This window comes from Numenius arquata, unplaced genomic scaffold (assembly GCF_964106895.1).
Source record: "Numenius arquata unplaced genomic scaffold, bNumArq3.hap1.1 HAP1_SCAFFOLD_90, whole genome shotgun sequence".
NCBI classification, from domain to species: domain Eukaryota; kingdom Metazoa; phylum Chordata; class Aves; order Charadriiformes; family Scolopacidae; genus Numenius; species Numenius arquata.
The window spans coordinates 152,823-173,973 of NW_027415354.1; the positions used below are offsets into that span (position 1 = coordinate 152,823).

The 21,151-nt window shown below is 54.1% G+C and overlaps 2 non-coding genes across 2 annotated transcripts; both read right to left on the reverse strand.

Annotated features, from left to right (window-relative positions):
- Positions 1 to 6,029: 6,029 nt before the first annotated feature.
- On the reverse strand, positions 6,030 to 6,111 carry TRNAS-AGA (transfer RNA serine (anticodon AGA)). Its single transcript has one exon. It is a non-coding gene; the product is annotated as a tRNA-Ser (tRNA).
- Positions 6,112 to 20,301: 14,190 nt separating this feature from the next.
- TRNAQ-CUG (transfer RNA glutamine (anticodon CUG)) lies at positions 20,302 to 20,373 on the reverse strand. The gene has a single exon. It is a non-coding gene; the product is annotated as a tRNA-Gln (tRNA).
- Between the last annotated feature and the right edge of the window lie 778 nt (positions 20,374 to 21,151).

Genomic DNA, 21,151 nt, shown 5'->3' on the forward strand with positions numbered 1-21,151 from the left:
GTCTTCGTAACTCCGTCTACTTGTAGCACTGCTGATGAGAGAGTGGGAGTCTGTAAATACTGTGCTACACCACCCCCACGTACAACCCACCATCCAGATTGGCTTTTGACTGTCAGCACAGCAAAGGACATTGCTTTTTTCTTTAAGCAACCCTGGAATCAGAGACTTGGCAATCTCTGTCCCCTTCAGGTAGAGAGTCCTACTGAGAGAGGCTCCTTGTGTTCCCCTTGGCCATAAGCTGCAAGAGAAATGAGGGTGTCTCGGTTCTTAGTTACCAGGAACATCGTTACACCCAATTCCAGTAAAGTACAGGGTGTCTCTGCAATGCCGGAGCCTGAACAGGCTAGGTCACTGTCTCCAGGGGGACTGCAGATGAGACAGGCAGGCCTTTGCGACATTGCATAAAGAATAGATGAACGGAGTGCCTCTCTTATGAGGAGAGGCTGAGAGACCTGGGCCTGTTTAGCCTGGAGATGAGAAGACTGTGGGGCATGAAGGACTCCCAGGCGATGAGGCCCAGCCAGCACGGGTTCATGAAAGGCAGGTCCTTCTTGACAAACTCGACCTCCTTCTATGACAAGGCGAGCCGCTTGGGGGATGAGAGAAAGGCTGTGGATGTTGTTTACCTGGACTTTAGTTAGTAAAGCCTTTGATAGAGTCTCCCACAGTATCCTCCTGGAGAAACTGGCTGCCCATGGCTTGGGTGGGAGTACCCTTCGCTGGGTTAAAAACTGGCTCAAGGGCAGGGCCCAGAGAGAGGTGGACACGCTGGACGGACTCCTGCTTCCGCACCCCGGCACATGCACGACCACAACCTGCCATGTGTGCTTCTCTGGGTGCAGATGTTGGCCAGGGAAACTCAAGATGCTCGGTGCTGCCAATGCTGCCTCTCCCCATCTGCGTTCATATGTGTGCCAGCTGTGCATGTACTATGAAAGTGTATGTGCGCTTGTGTGTAGGTACCTGCAGCGCTTTAAGCCCAGACAAACACCCACCCAGCTGCTCACTCCTTTCCCCACCCTCAGGGGGATCCAGAGCATGCAAAAGAGGATGAGAAAGCTCATGGGTCAAGATAAACAGAGGGAAATGCCTTAGCGAAAACTCTTGTGGGCAAATCAGGCTTGACTGGGGAAATAAACAAACAAACAAATAAATAGATTTGCCAATTATTTGACAAATGCAGAGCATCGCCTTTCCTCTCCCCTGTCCCTGGATCAACTTTACTCCTTCACACCAGACTCCTTTATCTGCCCAAGCAGGGTGTATCTTCCCTCTGCTCTTCCTCCTTGTTTTGTTCCTTCCCCCTCTCCCTGTCTGGCATTTTCTGCCCTTTCTGGAATATCTTTTCACAGAGGGGCCACAAACTTTGATGATGGCTCAGCTGTCTTGTGTGATGGGTCCGCTGTGGAGCTGTGCCTGACACAGGGCAGCCCCTTATCTCTTCTCACAGAGGGCACTCTGCAGCATCCCCTACCCCGGACACTTCCAAAACCTTGCCATATGAAGCCAATACAGTTGGGAATACCATAGGGCATAACACTGAGGTAACACCGTTGGAGTCTGCCCCAGTCGCAGTCACATTCACGCTGTCCCGGGCTAACGTGGTTGCATGGTGAGCCCTTTGGTTGAAACGAGGGTCAGGTCAACCAGCCTGGGTTTCTTCTTAGGCACTGAATATGTCTATATCTTGTACACTTGTCTAGTATTAGCCCAGCAATCGGTGAGCAAAAAGCAGGCAATGCTACGGTAACAATCACCTGCCCTATGGTATGATGTGTGCGTAGGCTAGGTGGATATTTTCTAGCACAGGTTTCTCGGTTTATATAATTTGGTCAAATATGAGCATCTGCCACATTGCGTGCTGCACGCCCGTCAGCAATTTGTTTGGCCGGATTCTACCCATTATCAGTTCCTGGTCTAAAGTCTGCCTTGCGCCGCTGCTGGTTTTGGTGGTGGATGATCGCTTTGGTGAATGCCCATGCCATCACTGACGAGTGATGGTGTCCATCTGACCAGGAAGTACCTTCCCCTGCGTACACAGGAGGCACCAGTTTTTCAGCTGCGTTTTCTTGTTATAGACCATTACCAAGATATTTTCATGCTGCTCTGTGACTGGCTGACAGCCATTTCTTGACCCCTTCATACCCACCTGCTCTCAGGCAGACCTGTGATTGGCTGCCAGGACCAGCCCACCCTACCCGTGTACCCAGAAGCACGTCAGGCAAGGAAGCCCCCACTCACTACATACCCAGAAGAGGCAACTTTTGACAGCGTCGTTCCCCATGGGTTCTCATACTGCTTTGTGATTGCCTGATGGCCATTTTTGACCACGTTCTCAGATCTCCCTCTGGTGGGCTGTCCACTTCCTTTGGACCAAGAAGTGCTCAGATATAAAAAGATATACCATGCAGTTTATACCACAGTGGCATCCACCATGAAATGAAGACAAGCACCTAGGGCAAGTGGTATTCCTGTGGATGGCCCACCACCTGCAGAGCCAGAGGGGACCCCACAGTCAACATCCAAGCGACCCTCTGGCCCACCAAGTACCCAGGTGGGAGGCAGCTCACCTGCAGATACCTATGCCGTGTTGCTGCTGACAGCTCGTGAAGCACTCAGACAAGGAGAACTTCTGGCAGAGGCCACTCTCAATTGCTTTTGAAGGGTCATTGCAATTGAAAGGTCATGGTCATTCCTTCTTTACAGTTACTTTCATCCTCTTTTCCCATGCCTGAGCAGCTGCAATCTCCCTGTTATCATACAACAATTATAGTCAAGGACAAGGTGTCCTTGCCAGCCCAGCAGTTATGGGGGCTGAATCCGATGTTTCTCAAGCTTTTGCTCGGCCAGCTGGATCATGTCTACGTGACTCTTCTCAGCTAGCCATTCTCCCACACCTCCCCACCTGCAGAGTCCTGGAAGTCCCTGCTTGTGGCTGGAAGTTGGAATTGAGCTGCCTGATGAGATGACCGAAAGACCTGGGTCGCCAGGACACCCACTGCCTGGTGGGGGGAGCTCTGCGCTGTGCTCTGCCTGCTGCTCCACACCTACCCGTCTGCCTTGCTGAGGGTGACTTTGGACTTTGGGGGTGCTGGCTGCTAAGAAAGCAAGGGAGAAAGAAGGCGTGAGGACAGAGAGAAGGGGCTGAAGGTGCGGGAGGGCCCTGCTTTCCCAAAGAGCTAGAGCACTGCAGGTTAAAACTAAGCCTATCAGGAGGCTCTAGCTTTAATAAGCCCATTAGCACAGGATGGTTTCGATCCATCGACCTCTGGGTCGTGGGCCCAGCATGCTTCCGCTGCGCCACTCTGCTCCCCACAGCGCTTCAGCTGGACCTCCCACAGGCCTGCCTGATGCTCCCTGGCATTGCCAGCGCTCAGGCCTCCTTCCCTTCCTGTTACCTGTGCCCTCACCTGGGGTGGAAAATTGTCTCCCTGCAAAGTTCACCTCATTTGCGCCTGGGCTGGGTAGCTCAAGGACCTTGCTTTGCCCTTCTCCCCACACCTCCTGCCCGTAACCCTGCACGGGGTCTGTCTCTTTGACCATCTGAGCTGGCTCTGGAGGAAGGGAAGGAAACCCCAGAGCAAGGGGGCACCTTGTTGCTTGGCAGGGTGGAGAGGAGGTGCTCTCCAGAGAGCTCACGAGGGCTGCAACCCTGCCCACAAATCCAGCTCTCCAGATGCTGCCAGACTGTACGTTGTGTAAAAGTCAGTTCCTTGCTGGCCGAGGAGTGAGACAAGGATGATTAGCATAGAATTACCAAGGGAATTGATTCTCCTGTTTTAGCTCTGCGCAGAGCGGTGCCCCAGCCTAACGCAGGGCGGACCGTCTATAGAGGAAAACAGGAGTTATACGTTTCCAATACAGTTGTGTTGCCCAGTCAAATTATTCATGTGAAGGGGTGGGCAAATCAGTTATTCTTGCTCGCAAAATCGCCCTGTGCTCATCCCGGAACAGGGTGTGTGAATGTATGGTCAGTGGGGTGTTAATCCTCATTCTTCTAAACTAATGTCCCGTGTAGGTGAAGGGGCTTTGTATCAGATTCAGGCCCATTGCTGTTATGGCTATGGTTATATGCCTGGGGGTTTTCTGAAAGACAGATCTCCTGGTTTTTTATTGTCTGTATGAGCAGTTCTCCGTCAGTGAGAGCCGGTTTAGATTAAGTCTTCAGTCACATTGACCCTGAGGTAAAAGCTCTTAGCCCTAGTCAGTGTTTGTTCCTCTAAGCAAGTTGCATAGCACTTAGCACCTTTCCTTTCACACAGGCTGCAAGAGCCTTTCCCCCTTTCCCTGCCCGTGCTGTGCTGTGCTGTGCTCCCCCACAGCTCCTGGCGTGTCCTCCCTCCTGGCGCAGTCTTGCCCTTGCTGCTGCCCAACAGCCGAGGGCTGCCCCTGCCACCATGCAGGGTGCCAAAGAGCCAGAGAAACCCCTTCTCTCTGAACCTGATGCCATTCCTGTCCTGCCCAACACTGCTGGCGTGCAGGTGGCTCCCAGTCGCCCCAGGGCAGGGCTGGCCCAGCTGAAGTGGGTGGCGGCCAGTCTTAGATGCTGCAAGGCATCTGGGCTCTGGGCACGCTGAGCTGGTAGAGCGTCTTGGTGAGGGTAAGGGACGAGGTGGCAGTGCTGAAGCTTGCATTTTTGGGCTAGTGTTTGCTGGTTCCCCGACCCATCCACAGGCCAGAGCATGCAGCAGCCAGGCAGAGGAGAGAAAAGCAAAAGCAGGATGGAGAGGGCTGGGATGTGGGCACCGATGTGAGCATGGGGAGTGTGGCCACAGCTGTGGTCTGCTGCAGGAGCTGTTACTCAGAGGAAAGTTCTTCACTGCAGATCAAGAGGCCCATGGCTCAGCTCAGGTGCCCTCTCCATTGTCCCTTCCCTTCTTCATTCATACCGACAATCTCTCTGATCTTTTTTTTCCCTTGCAATGCTTCCCTGGCCCTCAGTGGCACGGCTGCGGGGAACGGACCATGCACCAGCAATAGGCTTTTCTCTCCTCTTTCTCCAGGCTCTCGCTGCGTGTGCCCCTCAGAGTTTCCCTTTTCTTTAAGATGCTGCACCACCCAGGCAGGCTGCCAGCACCTTCTCCTCTGCTGCCGCTCTGTTGGGAGCAGCTGGGTACGGGACTGAAAGAAGTCTCCTGGGAAGCCTCCGGCTCTCCTCTGTCCCACCCATCGAGGTCCGTGGTGGCGGGGGGTGGTTTCCTGATGCCACGGTCACCACCATCTGCTCTCTTGCACTTCCACCTCTTTTCCCGAAGAGGAAGAGACAGAAGAGACCCACCTCTCATCTTTCCGTCCTTAAGGAAAATTTGTGAAAGCCCCTGGGAAAGTTTGTCCATGTGTGCAAGGACCGGGAACGGCTCAGGCAGAACATCCCCAGGACCGCAGGCAAGATCGCAGATCTCTGACGTGTCTGCCCTTCATCGTTAGCAGTGAGGTCCACTGGTGTGCAAAGAAGCACCTCTTCTGCAGCTCGTATTCGGTGCTGGCCCCTTCTCTTCCCCCAGCTTGGCTGCTGCTCCACACCGGTCCGCCTTAGTGAGACCTAAAGTGAGGGGCACTTTGTGAGTGCTGGCAGGATCTCCAATCCATGAGGTGTCTTCCCTTCATCTTTAGCACCGAGGGCCATGTTGTGCAGGCTGTCTTTGGAGGTGAGCTGCTGTAGTTTCAGGGATAGGGAAGACAGCTGCTGGGGCTGTGCTGCTTGGCGTGTCAGGTGAGAAGAGGCTCTGAAGTTCTGCTCAAGAAGCAACAACAGCGGCCCTCTGTTTCGTGGCTCATACTCAGCACTGGTCCGTTCTCTGCTGCCCTCAACTTGCCTACCTTGTCAACGGGAGCAGGATTTCCCACTCGTGCAGGAATTTCAGGGGAGGGAGCAGGATTTCCCATTCGTGCAGGAATTTCAGGGGAGGGGCACGGACAAGTGCTGCAGGCAAGGGGTTTTACTGTCTCCCTGGGCACCAGGTACATGGAGCCGAGTCCCACAGCTGCAGCCTGGTCAGTTGCAGGGAGACCAAAAGGGGACTGCGCCCCGTAGTTGGCAGGATTCGAACCTGCGCGGGGAAACCCCAATGGATTTCTAGTCCATCGCCTTCACCACTCGGCCACAACTACCTGCTCCAGCTGTCTCTGCCCTGCTCATCACGTGCCCTCTGCAATGACACCCTGCTCCCGGGGAGTTCCAGTGCCAGCCTTCACTCAAAGATTTGCAGTTGCAACCTGCACGGAGCATGACGGGCACCTGGTGCCAGCCTTCCAGAAGCCTTGAGAGGTGTAACACCAGGAGCTATGGTGGCAGCTCCCAGTGCCTTGTCCTCAGCCAGGCATCTCAGATGTCCTGCCATGGGGGGAAGGTGGGGGTGTGGCAGGGGGTGGGAGTGTGATTTCAGGAGGAAGTGAGTCTGTGTGAGGCTGGAAGCAGGAGGCCAGCCAGGCTCTGATCTGGAGGAGCAGGAGGCAGCACTGCACACAGGTGCGTTGGTGGACTTGTGCTGAGCACAGCCGCCTTCCAAGCAGTTGACCCGGCTTCAATTCCTGGACAATGCAAACAGATATCTCTTCAGCCTGGCTCCAGGCTTTCTTACATCTTCTTCTGCTGGCAGGTTGTCCTGCTCAAAAAATACTCAGCTTTCCCCCTTGCGGTTTCAAGCCAGTCCCTTTGCCTCCCTGCATCTTAGAGACCAACTGAGACCAGTGCTTTCTGCCTGCTGGGAGGTCTCCTGGGCTCCTCACTGCAGCCTTTCCTCATAAGAGAGGTGCTCCGTTCATCTATTCTTTATGTAATGGCGCAAAGGCCTGCCTGTCTCATCTGCAGTCCCCCTGGAGACAGTGACCTACCCTGTTCAGGCTCCACCATTGCAGAGACACCCTGCAGTTTACAGGAATTGGGTGTAACGATGTTCCTGGTAAATAAGAACTGAGACACCCTCATTTCTCTTGCAGCTTACGGCCTGTAGGCCATCCTTTGTCTGGTTGGATGTTGGACATCTCCAGAGATGGAGACTCTGCAACCTCCCTGGGCACACGTTTCCCATCTTTGACCACCACTGTTTGTGGCAGTACTTGTATTTCCAATTCTGTCCAGTGCTTCTTGCTCTCTCCGTTGCTCTGAGGCGTTTCTGACTTTCCCTTGCCTGCTTGCTTATTTTTGGTGCTCCGGCTCAGGGAGCTCCACCCATAGCTGGGAGTGCCCCATGCAGGGGGGCAGACTCACTGTCGTGGGAGAGAGCAGGTTCTCCTTCTTCCTCTCAGCGGTGTTGGCCAGCCGAGGCGGGGGGGGAAACAAACCACCACGAGTTTCCAGCTACGCTGCACAAAGTCTTTAATGAGAAGGAGCAAATGCGGTGGCACAGGGCAGAGACCTGACACACATGGGAGGGAGCAAGTTCTCCCTCTTCTCCTCACAAGAAGATGGCATTCTCCTTTACGTTGCCTGTCATCCCTCCCGCCCCAGGTATTTGGAGACATGGATAAGGTGCCTCCTCACCCTTCCCTTCCCTTCCCTTCCCTTCCCTTCCCTTCCCTTCCCTTCCCTTCCCTTCCCTTCCCTTCCCTTCCCTTCCCTTCCCTTCCCTTCCCTTCCCTTCCCTTCCCTTCCCTTCCCTTCCCTTCCCTTCCCTTCCCTTCCCTTCCCTTCCCTTCCCTTCCCTTCCCTTCCCTTCCCTTCCCTTCCCTTCCCTTCCCCAGGCTAAGCAACCCCAGCCGTCCCAGCCTCTCTCTGTATGACAGATGAGCCAAGTCCTTAATCACCTCAGTGTCCCTTTGGCAGGGCTGACAAAACCTCTAGCTGTGCAGAAGTGGGAAGCAGCCACACAATGACACCCGTGGAGCCCCTGTAAGGGGACCTAGCATGCAGACGTCCAGGTCTCCTGCAGAGGAACAACACTTAGCAGAAGGATTTCCACTTGCTGCTGGGAATAGATGGAGGAAGAGAGAAAGCAGAAGCAACAGCGTTCAGTCAGAGGAAGACGTGCACCTGTCCCAAAGTTTGTGCAACTCGATCAGCAATGACTGCTGAGAGGGTTTGGTGGCGCAGCGTGGAGGAGAGAAATGCCTCGTCTGAGAGACTGGATATTCCTTTGTGCTTAGCTGCATGCTTGCATGTAGGAGGCCCTGCTTTCCTGCTGAGCAGCTTTGGTGCTTTTTTGTCTCCAAACCTCCTGTGAGTAGCAAAGGGCATCAGCAAAAGGAAAAGAGGTATAAACCTGACTTCCAAATACCAGGACTCTGCCGGAGATTTATGCTCAGAAAGGCAACATGTCTTTGCATGTTGCAAAGGCACCCTCAACAACTCAGCTGAGCACACATATCCATATTTTTATGTTGTCATCTCAGCCCAGTTCATAAGCCTGCTTCTGTCCTCTGCCCAGGGCTTACTTGGGGCAGGAGGAGAAGAGTCACGGCTTCCTAAGCGTACATGCAAGATGCGCTGGGCACACTGGCAGAAGAAATGAGGTCAGCTCTTGAATGCTTTCAGTGATGGAACTCACTCATGGCTGATCCTGAGAGATATCACAGGGCCATGATCACAAGGCTTTCATTTTCATTTTTGGTGTTTCTCTTTCCTGGTTGCTTACTTTTGCTGCTCTAGTATAAATGCTTGGAGCTCTATTCACAACTGAGTGTAAGCTTGAGTCAGAGGCGAGTTGCTCTTCCTTTCAGAGGTGTTGGCCAGCTGAGGCGGGGGGGAAACAAACCACCACGAGTCTCCAGCTATGCTGCACAAAGTCTTTAATGAGAAGGAGCAAATGCGGTGGCACAGGGCAGAGACCAAGACACACGTCTGCAGGGAGGCAAAGAAAATGGCCCGCTGCCCAAGGAGAAGCTCCACACAAAGCGCTTGCCTTTTCCCATTCTGCTCTACCTGGTGGCAATCGCAGCCCACCAAGAGCAGTCCCTAACTCCAGCACCCTCTCCCCATCAGCAGGAGATTCAGCAAAGCAGAAAAGAACGAGCCCTTTCTCAAGGAGCTCAGAGCAAATCGGAGCCAGGGGAGGCACGGCGAGGCCTGCCATGCAGTGAGGAGCAGCGGGCGCAGGTCCCTCCTGCCTGCTGGGATGGGGACACCCAGCCCATCGGCAAGCCGTGGCCACACTCCTGCTGCAGAGTTCCCGTCTTCCCTCCCGCTCCAAAGGGGATGATGCGCCGGCTTCAGCAGTTCAGACTGCAGCGGGGGATAGGCAGACACAGCCCTGACCCCCCCAGACCAAGGGAGCCCCCAGAAGAGATGGGAACCCCCCCGGTGCTGAGGGAGCTCCCGACAGCAGCTGACAGAGAGGATCCCACGGCTGTGCTCTGCGGGAAAGAGGTGAGGATGGGGCCCGGCAGGGTCACCACCACCGGGGAAGCCTCGATGGCCACCGTCGAGTCAGCGCAGCGGGCGACGCAGGGCTCGCTGCAGCTGCTTGCAAGTGGGGTTGGGCCACAGGCTCCGCAGGGGTGTGGGGGACAGGGTCTGAAGCAAGACATCTCTCGGTGAGGGAGGCAAAGCTGAAACACAGAGCAGGGAGGAAACACGGACTCCAACATCAGCCTGTCTATTGTTTCTTCCACTCTCGCTGAAGATATACTTTGCTGCCATGCACCTCTGTTTTGAGCTCCACATCCAGAAAGAACCTGCAGCTGATTTTACTAACGCGCACAACACCCTAGGGCTAGATCTGAAGGACTGGGAGCAAAGACCTGCCTAACTGACTACCGATTCCACCAGGACCTCCTCCTGCATTTCCTGGTACGATAGCATGGGTAAAGATTGATGAAATGGACCCAGCTCAAACAGGCTGGGTTGAACAGCTATCTCAGAAATCACCTCTTATAAATGCACACTGTGCCTACAGCTCCCACAACACTCACTGTGCCCTCCGAGTTGTGCGGGACGGGAAGGCTGACCCCCTTTGAGATAGGACCCAGCACAGTGGGTGTAAAGCGCCTGTGGAAAGACTGATCACATTCCATCCCCAGAACTAACACTGCTGCATTGAAGAAGGCACTGGATGAGCTTGTCCAGTTGGTTAGAGAGCACGTGCTGCAGGTGCAAATTCTGGTGGGCAGACCTCCCTGCGGCTGAGCCCCATTGATCCCCTTCTGCTTGAAAGAACCCCTCCCTTCCCACCTCTCCCCGGCCACCACCATCAAAAGGCAAAGAGGTGGCAGCCCTCAAACAGTTCTGTTGTAGGGCCAGGCTGAGGCAGCCCAAGTGTCAGCCTGAGTAACCACCATGACAGCAGTTCAGCCCACGGGGAGAGATGGAGCGGACGCGGGCTTACCTTGCTCCTTGAGGAAAAGGAGGCAAGAGAGGAGCATGCGGAGCCAGGAGCAGCGCAGGCTTTTATGCTGCGTCCCAGAGCCCCATGGGGCCACAAACATTCCTTGCTCATGAAGCATCTGAACACCTAGCAGTTACTGCTCGCTGAAGCCCCAATGGTGATTAAGCCCTGGCCTCTTTCACCTGAAATGTTTTGCTCCAGCTGCATACCATCGAATGCCAATATATTTAATTTGTGTCCAGGCCTGCAAAAACCCACTGGCTCAGAGGTCTCAGGCTAGCTGGGCAGAGATTTTACGTGGCTTTCCATCACACGGATGACACTTGTTCCGTCGCCTTCTTCACGGTGAGCTTGGCCACCAGTCACGTTATTCAGCTATTAGGGACACCTCCAGTCAGCTCTCAAGTGCTTTCAGTCCAGGGGCTCATGCTGACCCGGGGAGATACGCCTCTCCAGCGGGTCATTGTAGGCTCACAGGAGATGGTGGGAGAAGAGACTCATATCTCCAGGGATGTGGCAAAGCTCAAGGGCAAGGAAAAGCCATTGTGGGCTGAGGGCAAGCTTGAGGGCCTCAGGGACCTTGCTTACGCTCAGCAGGCTCTGCCAGAACCTGTCTTTTCTGCCCGCGAGCCCAGGGAACAAAGGCAGTTTCTTCACGATGAAGAGCAGAGGGTCGGGCAGGTCCCTCTCAACTAATCTCTCCCTGGGATCTCCATTGCCATGTACCCTGATGACTTGACCAGGCCCTCACGCTTCTTCCAACCAGGGGGTTGGGCTCAGCTTGGGAAGTGGAGAACCTGTTGGAAAAGAGCAAATCAGCGCGTAGGAGGGTGATCAAAGAGATGCCCGCGTCCTCCCCTGAAGGGGAAAACCCGCACCCAAATTGACCTGTTTTGCTCAGTGAGTTCACCCCGGAGGCCAAAGGCCGGATGGTCTGCTTTTGAGGAGAGCCTCAGGGCAGGGAGCCAAAAGCTCATGGCTCTCTTTTCTGGGTAAGGGATCGGGTGGCTCGTTCCCTGCATTTCAGATTTCAAAGGGACATGGAATCAGTCTCCCAGAGCACCTGGGAGTCATCGTGATGTGGAAGAGTCGGGAAAAACCCTGAGCTCCAGGCAAACATGACTCATCATGCTGTGGACTTCACTGGACACGGTGGCCTGGCCTCAGATGTGCCAGGGATACCAGAGCTCATAGGCTCATTCCTCCCAAAGCGGCTGCTTTCCTCTAGGCTATTTCCACACATTTTAGCACCATTCCTGAATCAGCTGGTGCGTCTGTGGCTTCTCGTGCTGCCGCTGCCGCCTTCCAGGGCATTGCCTTTTGTTGGCTGCTCAAGAGAGCATGTGACTCAGTGCACCCCGGAATAAGGAAGGTTAGAAGGGACCTCTGGAAGTCCTCTGGCTGACCTCCTGCTCTGAGCAGACAAACCTTTCCAGTCACCTCAGCAGGCTCTAGGCCTTTTCTTCTGAACTTTTGACTGCTGAACACTGCCACTGTTGAAGAGGTCACTGTCTCCCAGGCACCTCTTCCCGGGCTGCACCGCCACCTCCATCACTTCTTTTCCCCAAAAGACAGTTGGCATTAGCCTTGTTGCAACTTGTGAGTAATGTGGGTCTTAATGATTAGTCTCTCCCCTCTCCCGCCACGTGGCCTGTTGTGATTGGCTGATGGGACCAGCTGCCCCTTCCCGTTTACCTGCAAGTACATCTGACCATGAAGTACCTTCCCCTACATACAAGGGGCGCACCATTTTCTGTCAGCTGCCATTTTTAACACTGTCACAGCTGCATATTCTCAGATCTCCTCTAGTGGGCTGTCCACTTCCTTTGGACCAAGTGGTGTTCGCATATGAAAAGATATACCATGCAGTGGCATCCACTACAAAATTAAGACAAGCACCTAGGGCAAGTGGTATTCCTGTGGATGGCCCATCACACGCAGAGCCAGAGGGGATCTCACAGTCAACATCCAAGTGACCTTCTGGCCCACCAAGTACTCGGGTAGGAGGCAGCTCACCTGCAGATACCTATGCCGTGTTGCTGCTGCTAGCTCACAGACAAGGAGAACTTCTGGCAGAGGCCACTCTCAACTGGTTTTGGAGGGTCATGGCCTGGCAAGGGAAGGAGCAACTCATCCTGGAGCTCCATCACAGATGCCACAAACTCGGCTGATGGCTCAGTGTTATCCAGCTGGGTCCAGCACAGGGCAGCCCCTTACCCCTTCTCACAGAGGCCACCCGCTGCCCTCCATACCAACGCCTGGCCACATACAGCCAATACAGTGCCCACTGGGAATACCTGCTCGGACCTGCTCCTGGCTGGACCTGCGAGTGGGCATGGCAGCAAACAGACTAGGATGGAGAAAGCCATAGGGTTAGGAGTGAAGACTCATCCCAAGGATTTACAGTGAAATCTGTGTTGGAAGAGACTTTCTCTCCTCTCTCCAGGCCTTCTGGCCAGAAGGGTCTTCTAGTCACTGGCATGAAACTGAAATGCAGAGCAGGTGGATTCCTTACACACAGCAGCCCTGTTGCTCTCCAAGGTGGCAGATGAAGCACACTCCGACCTCTTGGTGCATGCAGATCAAACCTAGAAGTAGATGGGTTTTTAAAGTGGGATGAAACAATTCAGCTGAGAATGAGGTAAAGAAAAGGGAATCCTTGAGGTATCACTATAGAGAAGACAAGAAAACTTCCATTCAACCCATCAGCAGACCTTACCCCATAACCCTAGCATCTGCTCTCCAGTGCAGCCACTTAAAGGCAATGGCCAGGAAGGCAGCTGCAGTACAAGATTAGACAGAAGTAGCAGCTGATTCAGGAACGGTGCTAAAACCTGAGGAAATGCCCTTGAGGAAAGCGGCACTTTTAGAGGAATGAGGCTATGAGCTCTGGTATCCCTGTCACGCCTGAGACAGGGGCCCAGTGTCCACTGAAGCCAACAGCACGACGGCTCATGTTTGCCTGGAGCTCAGGGTTTTTCCCAACTCTTCCACATCACGATGACTCCCAGGTGCTCTGGGAGACTGATTCCATGTCCCTTTGAAATCTGAAATGCAGGGAACGAGCCACCCCATCCCTTACCCAGAAAAGAGAGCCATGAGCTTTTGGCTCCCTGCCCCGAGGCTCTCCTCAAAAGCAGACCATCCAAGCCTTTGGCCTCTGGGGTGAACTGACTGAGCAAAACAGGTCAATTTGGGTGCGGGCCTCTTCCAGGGAAGGACGCGGGCATCTCTTTGATCACCCTCCTACGCACTGATTTGCTCTTTTCCAACAGGTTCTCCGCTTCCCAAGCTGAGCCCAGACTCCTGGTTGGAAGAAGCATGAAAGCCTGGTCGAGTCATCAGGGTACATGGCAACGGAGGTCCCATGGAGAGAGAGACTTGAGAGAGACCTGCCTGCCCCTCTGGTCTGCTCTTTGGTCATTATGAATAGCCTTCCTTCCCTGGGCTCATGGGCAGAAAAAAACCCGGCTGTGACAGAGCTGAGGAGAATATGCAAGGTCCTCGTGGCCCTCACTCCTGTCCACAAGGGGCTTCACTCCAGCCCACAGGGATCCTGCTTTGACTTTGAGCTTTGGCACATCCCTGGAGACGTCTCTCATCTCACCACCTGTCAACTGTGTGCTTACAGGGACCGCCAGGGAGAGATGTCTCTCACTGTTAGCTGTGTCTGTGGATGGAAAACCCTTGAGAGCTGGCTTGACGCCTAGAACCAGGTGGGCTTTAAAGCAGGACGTGACCACCAAGCTAAGAATGAGAGAGAGAAGTGGTGGCTCTTAATGTACCATTGTACAGACTGCATGAAAACTTTTAATTCAACCCAATTAACAAGAAAGCCAAGAACAAAGGCATTCTGGAAATCCCTTTACTGAACACAGCCCTTTCCCCAGGACAGTGATTTGAGATTGTCGCATGAGCACAAAACCTTCGCGCACCAGCTCAGTCTCCTAAGAATAACCTCCACCCACCAAAAAACACAAAAAGAGAACATTAGATGTGAGGCTCTAGTTATGATTTTCATGGAGATTATGTGAATCAAACGGTTTTACTTGAAATAGCAACAGCTACAAAGCACGTCACAGAAAAGATAGGTGGCAGTCAGTTTGCACGTGTAGTGCAACACCCACTTTTAAGACCCACCTAGTTCTACTCTGGATCTGAACTAGCCAGGAGATCTTAGTGTGCTCCACGCCACCATGGAGAGCACAAGGGCTCAGTGGGTGCATGAAATGCCGCCTGCTCTGCATTTCACTTTCATGCCAGTGACTAGAAAGCACTCTTCTGGGCAGAAGAGCTGGGAGGAGGAGGAGGGAAAGTCTGTCCCAGCGCAGCTTTCACTGTAAATCACTGAGGAACACTTCACTCCCAATCCTGATAGTTCCTTCCTGTCCACCTCCAGACCTTAGCCCCAAACCCCGGCATCTTCTCACCAGTACTGGCACTGTCACTACCATCTCCTGGTGGCCCACTTGTGAGTGTGGGAGGCTCAGCTGTGAGATCCCCTGGCTGCTATGGTGGGGACCAGGCCTCGAGTCCCTGCCCAGGTGAAAGTGTAACTGTTAGGTGGATACGTGGTTGGAGTGGGTGGTGTCAAAAGGTCCTTTCCAACTGAAGCTGTTTGATGAAAGCTGAGGGGAGCGATCATTGCCCTTCCCTTGGCACTGCAGAGGCCACATCTGGATTGGTGCGTCCCCTGGAACAAGAGAGCTGGTGACGGTCTGTCATGGGCAGAGGTACTGGCAGAGGACCAGGCAGAACGTTAAGGGCTGGAGCACATGACGTATGGGGTGAAGCCAATGGCACTAAGATTGCGGAACCTGGTGGAGGTGAGCAAAGTGGGGAGGAAGGGCTGGAACTGCTGTCTCCCACTAGCTACAGGAGGTTATGGAAAGCATGGAGCCAGAGCCTCCTGAGAGGTGCGCTGCAAAAGGGCATGAGGCCACCATCGCAAGTTGCAACAAGGCTCATGCCAGCTGTCTTTTTGGGAAAGGAAATGACAGGGGGCACGGTGCAGACCTGGAAGAGCTGATGAAGAAACAATGAGCTCTCAGACAGTGGCAGTGTTCAAAAGTGAATGGGATAAGGCTCTGAGACTGCTGAGGTACCGGGGAGGTTTGGAAGCAGTGGATAGGAGCAGAAGACTTGCAGACGTCCATTCCAACCTTTGTTATTCTAGGGTACACTGAGCCACACAAGCCCTTGAGCAGCCACTGAAAGGCAATTCCTTGGAACAGAGCGAATGCAGGAGATTGCATAGAAGGACCGTTGTTTCAGGAACAGTGCTAAAACCTGAGGAAATGCCCTTGAGGAAAGCGTCACTTGGTGGTCACTTAGCACTTAGTTCTAGTTAGGTCCCTTCTAACCTTCCTTATTCCGGGGTGCACTGAGTCACATGCTCTCTTGAGCAGCCAACAAAAGGCAATGCCCTGGAAGGCGGCAGCGGCAGCACGAGAAGCCACAGAAGCACCAGCTGATTCAGGAATGGTGCTAAAATGTGTGGAAATAGCCTAGAGGAAAGCAGCCGCTTTGGGAGGAATGAGCCTATGAGCTCTGGTATCCCTGGCACATCTGAGGCCAGGCCACCGTGTCCAGTGAAGTCCACAGCATGATGAGTCATGTTTGCCTGGAGCTCAGGGTTTTTCCCAACTCTTCCACATCACAATGACTCCCAGGTGCTCTGGGAGACCGATCCCATGTCCCTTTGAAATTTGAAATGCAGGGAACGAGCCACCCCATCCCTTACCCAGAAAAGAGAGCCATGAGCTTTTGGCTCCCTGCCCTGAGGCTCTCCTCAAAAGCAGACCATCCGGCCTTTGGCCTCCGGGGTGAACTCACTGAGCAAAACAGGTCAATTTGGGTGCGGGTTTTCCCCTTCAGGGGAGGACGCGGGCATCTCTTTGATCACCCTCCTACGCGCTGATTTGCTCTTTTCCATCAGGTTCTCCGCTTCCCAAGCTGAGCCCAACCCCCTGGTTGGAAGAAGCGTGAGGGCCTGGTCAAGTCATCAGGGTACATGGCAATGGAGATCCCAGGGAGAGATTAGTTGAGAGGGACCTGCCCGACCCTCTGCTCTTCATCGTGAAGAAACTGCCTTTGTTCCCTGGGCTCGCGGGCAGAAAAGACAGGTTCTGGCAGAGCCTGCTGAGCGTAAGCAAGGTCCCTGAGGCCCTCAAGCTTGCCCTCAGCCCACAATGGTTTTTCCTTGCCCTTGAGCTTTGCCACATCCCTGGAGATATGAGTCTCTTCTCCCACCATCTCCTGTGAGCCTACAATGACCCGCTGGAGAGGCGTATCTCCCCGGGTCAGCATGAGCCCCTGGACTGAAAGCACTTGAGAGCTGACTGGAGGCGTCCCTAATAGCTGAATAACGTGACTGGTGGCCAAGCTCACCGTGAAGAAGGTGACGGAACAAGTGTCATCCGTGTGATGGAAAGCCACGTAAAATCTCTGCCCAGCTAGCCTGAGACCTCTGAGCCAGTGGGTTTTTGCAGGCCTGGACACAAATTAAATATATTGGCATTCGATGGTATGCAGCTGGAGCAAAACATTTCAGGTGAAAGAGGCCAGGGCTTAATCACCATTGGGGCTTCAGCGAGCAGTAACTGCTAGGTATTCAGATGCTTCATGAGCAAGGAATGTTTGTGGCCCCATGGGGCTCTGGGACGCAGCATAAAAGCCTGCGCTGCTCCTGGCTCCGCATGCTCCTCTCTTGCCTCCTTTTCCTCAAGGAGCAAGGTAAGCCCGAGTCCGCTCCATCTCTCCCCGTGGGCTGAACTGCTGTCATGGTGGTTACTCAGGCTGACACTTGGGCTGCCTCAGCCTGGCCCTACAACAGAACTGTTTGAGGGCTGCCACCTCTTTGCCTTTTGATGGTGGTGGCCGGGGAGAGGTGGGAAGGGAGGGGTTCTTTCAAGCAGAAGGGGATCAATGGGGCTCAGCCGCAGGGAGGTCTGCCCACCAGAATTTGCACCTGCAGCACGTGCTCTCTAACCAACTGGACAAGCTCATCCAGTGCCTTCTTCAATGCAGCAGTGTTAGTTCTGGGGATGGAATGTGATCAGTCTTTCCACAGGCGCTTTACACCCACTGTGCTGGGTCCTATCTCAAAGGGGGTCAGCCTTCCCGTCCCGCGCAACTCGGAGGGCACAGTGAGTGTTGTGGGAGCTGTAGGCACAGTGTGCATTTATAAGAGGTGATTTCTGAGATAGCTGTTCAACCCAGCCTGTTTGAGCTGGGTCCATTTCATCAATCTTTACCCATGCTATCGTACCAGGAAACGCAGGAGGAGGTCCTGGTGGAATCGGTAGTCAGTTAGGCAGGTCTTTGCTCCCAGTCCTTCAGATCTAGCCCTAGGGTGTTGTGTGCGTTAGTAAAATCAGCTGCAGGTTCTTTCTGGATGTGGAGCTCAAAACAGAGGTGCATGGCAGCAAAGTATATCTTCAGCGAGAGTGGAAGAAACAATAGACAGGCTGATGTTGGAGTCCGTGTTTCCTCCCTGCTCTGTGTTTCAGCTTTGCCTCCCTCACCGAGAGATGTCTTGCTTCAGACCCTGTCCCCCACGCCCCTGCGGAGCCTGTGGCCCAACCCCACTTGCAAGCAGCTGCAGCGAGCCCTGCGTCGCCCGCTGCGCTGACTCGACGGTGGCCATCGAGGCTTCCCCGGTGGTGGTGACCCTGCCGGGCCCCATCCTCACCTCTTTCCCGCAGAGCACAGCCGTGGGATCCTCTCTGTCAGCTGCTGTCGGGAGCTCCCTCAGCACCGGGGGGGTTCCCATCTCTTCTGGGGGCTCCCTTGGTCTGGGGGGGTCAGGGCTGTGTCTGCCTATCCCCCGCTGCAGTCTGAACTGCTGAAGCCGGCGCATCATCCCCTTTGGAGCGGGAAGGAAGACGGGAACTCTGCAGCAGGAGTGTGGCCACGGCTTGCCGATGGGCTGGGTGTCCCCATCCCAGCAGGCAGGAGGGACCTGCGCCCGCTGCTCCTCACTGCATGGCAGGCCTCGCCGTGCCTCCCCTGGCTCCGATTTGCTCTGAGCTCCTTGAGAAAGGGCTCGTTCTTTTCTGCTTTGCTGAATCTCCTGCTGATGGGGAGAGGGTGCTGGAGTTAGGGACTGCTCTTGGTGGGCTGCGATTGCCACCAGGTAGAGCAGAATGGGAAAAGGCAAGCGCTTTGTGTGGAGCTTCTCCTTGGGCAGCGGGCCATTTTCTTTGCCTCCCTGCAGACGTGTGTCTTGGTCTCTGCCCTGTGCCACCGCATTTGCTCCTTCTCATTAAAGACTTTGTGCAGCATAGCTGGAGACTCGTGGTGGTTTGTTTCCCCCCCGCCTCAGCTGGCCAACACCTCTGAAAGGAAGAGCAACTCGCCTCTGACTCAAGCTTACACTCAGTTGTGAATAGAGCTCCAAGCATTTATACTAGAGCAGCAAAAGTAAGCAACCAGGAAAGAGAAACACCAAAAATGAAAATGAAAGCCTTGTGATCATGGCCCTGTGATATCTCTCAGGATCAGCCATGAGTGAGTTCCATCACTGAAAGCATTCAAGAGCTGACCTCATTTCTTCTGCCAGTGTGCCCAGCGCATCTTGCATGTACGCTTAGGAAGCCGTGACTCTTCTCCTCCTGCCCCAAGTAAGCCCTGGGCAGAGGACAGAAGCAGGCTTATGAACTGGGCTGAGATGACAACATAAAAATATGGATATGTGTGCTCAGCTGAGTTGTTGAGGGTGCCTTTGCAACATGCAAAGACATGTTGCCTTTCTGAGCATAAATCTCCGGCAGAGTCCTGGTATTTGGAAGTCAGGTTTATACCTCTTTTCCTTTTGCTGATGCCCTTTGCTACTCACAGGAGGTTTGGAGACAAAAAAGCACCAAAGCTGCTCAGCAGGAAAGCAGGGCCTCCTACATGCAAGCATGCAGCTAAGCACAAAGGAATATCCAGTCTCTCAGACGAGGCATTTCTCTCCTCCACGCTGCGCCACCAAACCCTCTCAGCAGTCATTGCTGATCGAGTTGCACAAACTTTGGGACAGGTGCACGTCTTCCTCTGACTGAACGCTGTTGCTTCTGCTTTCTCTCTTCCTCCATCTATTCCCAGCAGCAAGTGGAAATCCTTCTGCTAAGTGTTGTTCCTCTGCAGGAGACCTGGACGTCTGCATGCTAGGTCCCCTTACAGGGGCTCCACGGGTGTCATTGTGTGGCTGCTTCCCACTTCTGCACAGCTAGAGGTTTTGTCAGCCCTGCCAAAGGGACACTGAGGTGATTAAGGACTTGGCTCATCTGTCATACAGAGAGAGGCTGGGACGGCTGGGGTTGCTTAGCCTGGGGAAGGGAAGGGAAGGGAAGGGAAGGGAAGGGAAGGGAAGGGAAGGGAAGGGAAGGGAAGGGAAGGGAAGGGAAGGGAAGGGAAGGGAAGGGAAGGGAAGGGAGAGGAAGAAGGAGAACCTGCTCTCTCCCATGACAGTGAGTCTGCCCCCCTGCATGGGGCACTCCCAGCTGTGGGTGGAGCTCCCTGAGCCGGAGCACCAAAAATAAGCAAGCAGGCAAGGGAAAGTCAGAAACGCCTCAGAGCAACGGAGAGAGCAAGAAGCACTGGACAGAATTGGAAATACAAGTACTGCCACAAACAGTGGTGGTCAAAGATGGGAAACGTGTGCCCAGGGAGGTTGCAGAGTCTCCATCTCTGGAGATGTGCAGCATCCAACCAGACAAAGGATGAAAAACGGCCTCTACTTGGCCTTGCTTTGAGCTGGGCTCAGGCTCAGACTGCATCGTGTCTCCACCCTGTCTGCTGTGTGATTCTCTGAGGCCCTGCTGGAGGCCCTCATCCAGGAGCAGCCATCAAGCAGAAGTCAGCAGAGAGGGAGCGCTGGCCATTTCTGACGAAAGCTGCAGAGACTTGGTGGGCACAGGGTAGAAGGGTCACTGATGTCAGTGCCAGTGCTGCAAGCGCAGGAAAAGAAGGAAGATGTGAGTGCATCAAAGAATTGACCCAAGAGCAAGTCAAGGGAATTGGGTGTAAGCATGGTGAGGGAGCCAAAAGGACCAGGCCCCACTGAGGTTTGCACTCAGATCGCTGGATTCAGAGTCCAGAGTGCTTACCATTACACCATGGGACCTCCTGGATGGTGCTTCTTTTTCCACTGTGGTCACCCTCACTCAGCCAAATCCCCCTGGCCAAGCCTGGCAGTCTCTCTGTCTCCCTGCCCATCACCAAGTATGGCCTCTCTACAGGGCCACCAAGCGTTCTCTGCTCATTTCACCTTTGGAGGGAGCTGCAGACCTCTTTGGGCAAGCCTGGTATGCCCTCTCTTGCAAGACCCAGGCTGTGAACCCCTTGCTTCTCCCTAATTAAACCTGGTTATGAAGTTTCCAGTAGAACCTCTTCAACGTTGCACCTCACAGGGGACCTTCACGGACCAGTCATCGGTGGTTCGATGCCTGCACTTGCCATCTCTTCTCCACTTGGAGAAGAAGAGAAGGCTCCGGGGAGACCTTATAGCAGCCTTCCAGTACCCAAAGGGGGACTACACGAGAGACGGAGAGGGACTCTTGATCAGGGAGTGGAGCCATAGGAGGAGGGGGAAGGGTTTTGAACTGAAAGAGGGGACATTTAGACTAGGTATTAGGAAGAAATTCTTTACTGTGAGGTTGGTTGCCCAGAGAAGCTGTGGATGCCCCATGCCTGGAGGTGTTCATGACCAGGCTGGATGGGGCTGTCAGCAACCTGGTCTAGTGGGAGGTGTCCCTGCCCATGGCAGGGGGGTTGGAACTTGATGATCTTTAAGGCCCCTTCTAACACAAACCATTCTATGATTCTACCTCTGCTGCTGCCTCCCTTCACCCCCGTGTTGGACAACCTGCCAATCTGCCGGTGTAAGGTATTGCCTCTCTGGT